An 8,587-nucleotide genomic window follows, 5' to 3' on the forward strand; every position below is an offset into this window, starting at 1 on the left:
TGACTCTTGAGAGATTTGTGCGAGATGTCTTGACTTGATTGGTACAAGAGGGAATGTCGAGGACGACATTCTTTTAAGGAGAGGAGATTGTGACGCCCCGAAAAAAATGAGTTTGAGAACCCGGAAATTTTTTTAATTTTCTAGGGTTTATTTTTTAACGCCCCGCCTTTTCTACATTTTCTTGATTAGAAAAATTCCCCAGATAAAGTTTATGAGCAAAAATAGTTTTAAAATGATTTTTCTAGTATCGGTTAGTTTTTGAGAAATTAAAAGCGTATTTTGGACGTGGGACCCGCAAGTGCGGTAAATGCATTATATTTTTGACAACTTGTTGGAATTTTGTATTAAGTGATATTATTTTACAAGGTGTTAAGATATTTGTCTTGGAGAGACAAGAAGATAATCTCAAGCTTAAAGAGTGACAAGTGTCACCTTGTTATTGAAGGTTGGACTTTGACATTTGACCATCTTACTACCTTTACCAAATATGTACCAAATTGATCCAAAATTACCTTCATTCTTCATCATCTTGGCTGAGCTTCACAAGGAGAAAAGAAAGGAAAGCTTTCATCTTACTTCTTCATTTCTTGCTCCAATCAAACAATTTAACCGATTAAACTTGGATTTGCTCCATAAAAACCTTTCTCTTGGTAGTATTAAGGTGTGTAGTGAAGTGGTTTGAGAAGCAAAGGTGCTAAGTTGGGTCTTTTCTTGGGTTTGTAAGGTAAGTGACTAAGGAACCTTTCCTTTGATCTTGATAATGTTCAATTAGTGATTGGTGGTGGTTGAATAAGTGATTTTATGGTTGATTTCCTGATTTTGGTTGAAAATGATGAAGATTTATTATTTTTGGGGATTTTTCTGTTTTCATATGGATATGATTATGGGGTCATGTATGATGATTGGAAATGATGTTTAATGACTCTAGGAGGTGGAAAAAGTGATTAATTGCAACCAATTTCTGTTTTGGACCAAAAATTGAAAAGTGAGGGTTTTGTGATGAACATTCTGTCTGAATTTTTAGGTCCTAGATAGAGGCCGAATTGGCCTTTTCTTAAAACATGAAAGTTGTAGGTAATGACGTTTTAGAGGTGCCTACAAAATTTCAGGTCAATCGGAGTAGCATGGAATGAGATAAGTCGAAATTACTATTGCTGTTCTGGGTTACCCAGAATTGGAAATCTGCGACTGTAATTGGTTGTTTTCGCTGGAATTGCTTCCGAATTGGTTGTTGAGGTCTTCTGATGAAATGTATCCCTGTTTCGTAGATTTCAGCTGGTTTTGGAATTTCTGGATTTGGACTTGTGTAGGCTGAGTTATGATGTTTACGCTAGAATGCGTTTTGCAAACCTGTTTTCGTGATTCTGGTATAGCATCTTGCATTTTTGACCTGGTTACACTGGAAACTGAGTTGAGTGACCTTCTACAATATTGTACCCCAATCTCTTAGCTTCGAAACGGTGGGTCTTGTACCTTCATCCGACAATCGTAGCGCCTTTGGTACCATTACCGCAAAATGACGTCAAAACCTGTTTTTCTGGTTTTGAGCTTAACTTTCATTTCCGGACTTTTCCCTAGTTTGACTTGTACTAGTACTACTTGGAGTTTGCTGAATGGCTATTGGATGAACTTGTTGTTGTGTGTGTATCTTTGGGTTTGAATGAGAAGAATAATGAAGCCATGATGGCTGGGAAAGTTAGCAAATTCAGGGGAAGTGCTGTCCGAACTTTGAAGGGACTTGATTGCATTGAGTTTGTGATCTAAGACTTGGATTTGAGCAAGACAATGATATATGATGGTTGGTTCCTGAGCCGTGGAGGTGAGTGACCTCAAACTACTTCTAAAGTTATTTATGAACCGTTTCTTACATTATTTACTTTTGAACTGTTTCCAAAGTTACTTTTGAAATGTTTTCTTGCATATCATGTGTGCTGGCATTTGAGTGTGCCTTGTTTGCTATATTTCTTGACTTCATGACTTGTATTTTGGTTGATAACGTGTTAAGCGCTTATAATGATTTCCAAAACGAGTTTTCGAGGCGAGTGTGTACTTTATCGTACTCGACCTCGATAAATGTGAAATTTTCGATTGAAATGTTACTTGCGCATGAATGTAAGCCTTTTGGGCTGAACTGGCCATTGCCCCTTGTTACCGGTCGTCTTGAGCCAGAAGCGGACTCGGTCAGGCGATTAGGAACTTGGGTGAACGTTTGGTATACTCGAGTATTACCTATGCAGGTTGGTGGAGCCTGGCCAAAAGCCAGGGACGGGGTGAATGAAATGAAATGAATGACCAAATGAGCGAGGAAATGTCAGGAGAATGAATGTATCCTTTCATGAATGTTACTATCGCTTTCCATTGTAAATGTTTCTTGAATTATTGATAATCCATATTTACTGTTTTACAAATGATGTAGTTGTTTCCGGATTTATCATTTAATTTATGACATCATTGCTATATGACATCATTGAAATGAACTATTGTGAAACCGATTTGATTAATGATTTTCTGGTTACTCGTTGAGCTTTTAGCTCACCCCAAAAACTATTTATTCCCCTCCACAGGGCTCGTGGCGAAGGAAGGACTTGTAGTACTTGTGCACGTGTATGGATGGCCTAAACTTTGTACAATTTTGAATTTGGAATTATTTTATGTATATTTGGGATTAGTTTCCGCTGCATTTGTGACATGTAATTATTGGAGACGGATGTGTATTTGTGGACCAGTTGATGTATATTTGATTTTTATATTGTAATTTAATTGAGGACTGTAGTGAACGACTGAGTCCCGGCGAGAGCTGGGCAGGCGGCCCGCCGAACCCTCTGGTTCGCTTTAGGGGGAGGTGGGGCTGTCACACATTAAGGGCAAGTCTTCCCAAGATCATGATATAAGAAGCTGGCTCTTTCACTATTGTAAAATTGACTGGAATAGTTTGGCACTTCAGTGTATGATGGAGGGCTCAAGGTTGTCCAAGTTTCGCATGATCAAATTGTCCAAGTACCAAGTGGTCTGCTTACTCGGTCTCGTGCAAGGAAACTTAAGGAGTTGCTACAAGCACTTGTTTGTGCAGTTCAAGATCGAGTTTGTTGCAACACAAGAAGCATTGAAGGTCTTCAACATGAGGAATCTACATGTAGACACCAAATTTTTGTCAATTTTTAATATTTTCTCAGAATTTTTCTATTTAATGAGTTATTTATTTTCTTGCATTTTAATTTGCATTTTTCTCATTTTTGCAGGTTTGTTTTAGAAAAAGAAGAAAAATTTAAAAAAAAAAACAACAAACAAACAAAACAAAACAAAAGAAGGAAAATTAAGAAAATAGAAAAAAATCATTCTAATCATTTTGTTTCACCAAATTAACTATTAACCCATTTCACACTCAATGGCCATGGACTGGTCTTTTGATTAGTTGAGAAATCATCATTTTGGAAGACTGAGCACACAAGCTCCATTTTTGGCTACAAGTATCTCTCGGCTCTCTTTGGCTGCCAGGGGACAAGCCACAACAAGAAGAAAAAAAAAGCACTCTAGCTCCCAGACAACTCTCGGCTCTCTCCCTCGCAGAACAAGAACAGAAAAACACACAAAAAAAAAAGGGGGGGCTGTTGGCTCTTTCTTTGGTCTCAACCGAAAAAAAAAGAAAAAAAAAGAAAAGCTCCTCACCTCACCCTCTCCCTCTCTCGGACTTGGGCAGAAGAAAAAAGACAAGAGGAACAAAAAAAGGGGCTCCCTCTACACATTTTCTTCCACAAAATCCAAACACAAAAAAAGGGAAAAGGCAGCTATCGGTCAAGGCTTGGAAATTTCATCAAAACTTCAACCGAAAGATTTTCATATTTATTGAGGTATACTTTTAGTTTTTTTTTTGTCACATTAAATCAATGCTTCATTGTTTAGTTTTCTTTCGTTTCTGCTTGCTACTTTGCATTGTTGTTGTGGTATTGCTGAAATTTGGGAAATAGCATGAACCAAATAAAGGAAAAGGAAATGTTTCTTGTGAATGCATGTTAATTGTTTGAAAAAATGCCAAAAAGAATTTTAGGGGCTGTTTTGCTTTATTTTGTCCATTTTATGTTGTTTCTTGTCAAAATAAAATCATATTTGTATTGTAGGAGATGCAAGAGTGTTGTGGCATAATTTTTATGATTTTTGGTGAAGGGTATGTTGTTTTGAAAAATCAAAACTGGACTGATTTCTTGTCATTTTGGACACTTTCGATTCCTTTTTTGTTAAAACTAAGCCCAAAATTGGAATCTACGCGAAAAATCGAGTTGGGGTGTATATTTTGATAATTTTTTGTGACCGGAAAAAAAGTTCGCCGGCGACCGACGGCAGTCCGCGGTGGCGGCGGCGGCGGCGGCTGACATGGCCACCAGCTGCGAGGAGCTTCAGCTCGCCTGGGAAGAAGAAGAGAAGAAACGATTGGGGAAGGAAGAAAAGAAAGAAAGAAGAAAAAAAGAAATGAAATTGGGCTAATGTTTTTTTTTCTGATGGGCCAAGAGTTATTTTGTTAGGTTTTGGGGATGGGCTTTAGTTTATTTTTTCTTTTGGGTTTCTGTTGGGCTAGAAGGTCAGAGCTCATGCATTGTTTTTGTTGGGCTTGAGTGATAAAAAGATGGGCTAGCCTGCTCGTTTGGCTTGGACTTTCAGCTGGGCTTAGGCAGTGTTCGGCCCAAAGAAATAAAATGATGGCCCGATGGCCTTTCCTTGCCCAAATCAGAAACCGAAATTTGCACTTTAGCCCTTGATCTTTGGAGTAGTTTCACTTCAGCCCAGAACATTTTAATTTTGTTTCATCTAGGTCCTTAAGTTAATTTCACTTCGGTCCCTAAATTTTATCTTTCATTTAATTTTGACCCCTGAACTTTGGAAAAATATAATTTCTGTCCCCAGAAGTTTTTTAATTTTTGCAATTCAGTCCCTGATGCATTTTGACTCTCTTTATTATGATTGTTTCTTTTCTTTAATAGCTAATTATGCTACTTTTGAATATACTTAACTTGTAATTTTTAGATGTTCTTAAATTTCTTTACGTTTGACATATTAGTGTGAATTTAGTATTTTTGTTATTATTATTTTTCAATTAAATTGGTGCCGTGATTCTTTTGTTCATTTTGAGTATAAATAGGGCAATTTGACTCCGTTTAGTCACCACTTCAAAAGGGAGGTACCTCATTATTATTATTTCAATGTCAATTACGTGCTCTTATGTGCTCTTACGTGCTCCTATATGTTTATATATTTTTATATGCTTTGTTTATTTGATTTGAATGTTCATTTAAATTTTCTTATACTTGTTTAGTTAATTTTATAATTATTTGAGAGGCATTTAAATACCTCAAAAATGTAATAGATAGGATAATTAGATTTGTTTTATTTTATTTCCCCTTTTAGATTGTAGTTAGGCGCTCCCCGATGTAATAGATAGGTTGTGTGCTTATGTGGCTTATGTGTTACGTGCCTTACTTGCTTTCCTTAGGATTTTTGCATCTAGATATTATGCTTATGTGTTACGTGCTACGTGCTCTTATGTGTTTATTTGTTTTAATTTATGTCTACTTGTCTTATTATGTATTAAAAATGCATGACGTCACCACACTAGTCCAACGCTAGTTGTGGTTTCTCCCTCCGTTTACTTGCTAGTCCAACGCTAGTAAGGATTTTTAGAAATGGGTTAGTCCAACGCTAGACCCTTAGATCGTTCGTGCGTTAGATTCATTTTTGTGTGATATTTATTACATTTTCACGCATATTTTCATTTTTAGGATCTTTTCCCATTTGCATGATATTTCCTATTATATTATCCCCTATCCTCTATATGTGTTAATCATGTCATTTAGAATTGCATTTCATTTAGGACATTGTATAGTAAGTTAGCTCATTTGTTTGTGCATATTAGGAGAATTATTTTTCAAATATGGGAAATGGGTGATTATAACTTTTTAGTTTAAATACCCCATTAATCCCTGTATAAGAAAATTATGTCACGAGTTTTTGTCTCCCGCACCCTTTATGTTGCATTCCCTTTTTCTTTGATCACTTATATATATGTATATAATTTAATTTCTTTTCTTTTATTTTAATTTCATCATTTGCATATTCGTGACACTTTCAAGGAATCATTTTGGGCTTCGCAATTAATGCGATTGGTTCAATTAAACCCCTTGAATGAACATTTTGTCCCTTTCGATATATTTAGATTTGCATCCATATAGGAAACATCCAAATATGATAAAATTAAGGGTTAGATTAGGAAAATTTTGACTAAACCTCGCAACTAGCTTAGACTAGGTTGAAAGGGTGCCTTAGGTTTGAGTCAATTAAACCTTTGCCTTCCCTTTCTTCAACCGTGACTCCCGAACCTATTTTCTCTTGCTTTCAAAGACCTGGAGTTGTCAAAAAGGGTTTTGATTTATTTTATTTTTGTCAAAAAAAATATTTTTTTTGGTGACTTGGTACACCAAAACTCCATACCAAGTGGCGACTCCTAATTTTTCTTCAAAACCCTTTTAGACTAAATTTTGGATCCAAATTGTCGCATTTTTTAAAGTCCCATTCTAGGTCCTTTTTCATTTATTATTAATAAATCACATCTTTTTATAAACACCTTTTATTTTCCATCGCGAAAAATGGGGCGCGACACTACATTCTACACTTTACTTCAAGTTTCGAATGGAGGTCTTCACAAAGTTGATTATTAGTTCGTTGTTTAGCTAGTAGTTAGTTCGTTTGTTAGTCATGTTAGTGAGGGTTTAAGAGTCAATTTACTTGTTGTTTAATAAGTAGCATATTCGGCCAGCTTAAGTTTACTAAAGTGATCAAATTTTAGTTGATCTTTTAGTCAATAAGTGATTCCAAATCACATTAGGTTTTTGAGTCTTTGTAATTGTAAGGCTATAAATAGCCAACCTTTCCAACGTTAATTTTACTTCAGAATTTTCAGAAATATTGAGAGTTATTCACTTTCTCTTGTTTAAGAAAGCCTTCTTGAATACTTGAGAGTTTCTTGAGAGTATTCAAATTGAACTTATCAACCAAGTAATCACCCTTGGTTGTGGCGTTCTTTTACAAATAGCTTTGGTTCACTAAATTATTAAGTTGTGGGTTAAGAATATTCTTAGTTCATAGTTTCATGGTTTAGAAGGGTCAAGGTATTCTGCACCTAGGGGTGTGAATCGGAATCGAAATCGATAATTCAGAACTTTGAAATTAGAATTTTTTGAAATTTTGGTATCAGAATTTCTGACCGAATTCGATTTCGAATTCACCAACTCCGAATTTGAATTCATTCCGAATTCAATTCAGAATTCGGTAAATTTTGATTTCACTGAATTCAGGAATATAAAAATTATTATTATTATTATATAAATGTTATATTACATATATATATATATTATATATATAATGAATTTAAAATTGAAATAGGAATTTTGAATCACCAAATTCTGAAATATAAAAATTATTATTATAATATAAATGTTATATTACATATATATATAAATAATATATATATAATGAATTTAAACTCAAAATAGGAATTCTGAATCACCAAATTCTGAAATATAAAAATTATTATTATAATATAAATGTTATATTACATATATATAATATTATATATATATATATGAAAAATGCATTTGAAATCGAAATAAGAATTTCGAATTTTGATTTTCAAAATCGAAATTTTCGATTTGAAAATTCCCATTACCAAATTTGAACCAAATTCGCATAATTCAAAATAAAAAAACCTGATTTCAGTTTCAAATTCCGAATTACCGATTTCAAAAATTCTGAATTCAATCTGAATTTAGTCAATAAATCGAAATTTTTCGATTTTGCACACTCCTATCCGTACCTTAACTTGATAAATTCGTCTAGATTCGGGTTTTGTAGGATACGAGTTCAGGCCATCTTGGTGGTTCGTAGCAGCTTTGCTATCATAACTAGTTGACGGTATCAAGTATATCTTCTTTAGTGTCTTTATCATCGTAAGTTTTCTTGTTCTAAATCTACCCGTGTTTAATCTAGTAGAAAAGCTAGGGTTTTATTTTATTTCTTGCTATCTATGTTTGTTTCTTGGTTGTCTGGTAGTTATTCCTTGTTTGTGTCATGTTTCTTGGTCTTGTTTGTGTCTTGTTATCTTGTTCCTTGAATCTTGTGTCGTCTAGAGTCAAAAGGAAAAGAAATTCTATTCGTTACTTGTTTAGAACAATCCGTGGCTGAATTTTGTCTTGTGTTGAATCCGTGGTTGTCTTCTCTTTACATCTTGGAAGTGTTTGAAGTTTTTTGAAATTTTGGGTGTGACAGCCCCACCTCCCCCTAAGGCGAACCAAAGGGTTCGGTGGGCCGCCTGCCCAACTCTCGCCAGGACTCAGTCGAGTCGTTAAAAGATATCGAAAACGTTCAGGAAGGTAATAGCGCGCTCAAACGATTCAGAGTCGCCAAATGGCAAAACGAAAATCAACACCACAATGAATAGTGGTTGCCACATCACCACCCAGCCAGGAGCCCAACGAATACAGATATGGCCATATGACTCGGGAAAACATTTCCAATCCAAATAGTATACATGAACAGGGTAAAT

The 8,587-nt window shown here is 35.1% G+C and overlaps 1 long non-coding RNA gene across 1 annotated transcript; it reads left to right on the forward strand.

The window, feature by feature from the left end:
• Window positions 1-3,349: 3,349 nt before the first annotated feature.
• On the forward strand, window positions 3,350-6,261 carry LOC140009622 (uncharacterized). Its single transcript, XR_011817105.1, has 2 exons — window positions 3,350-3,848; window positions 4,116-6,261. It is a non-coding gene; the product is annotated as an uncharacterized lncRNA (long non-coding RNA).
• Window positions 6,262-8,587: the final 2,326 nt, after the last annotated feature.

Source organism: Coffea arabica, chromosome 6e, assembly GCF_036785885.1.
Source record: "Coffea arabica cultivar ET-39 chromosome 6e, Coffea Arabica ET-39 HiFi, whole genome shotgun sequence".
NCBI classification, from domain to species: Eukaryota; Viridiplantae; Streptophyta; class Magnoliopsida; order Gentianales; family Rubiaceae; genus Coffea; species Coffea arabica.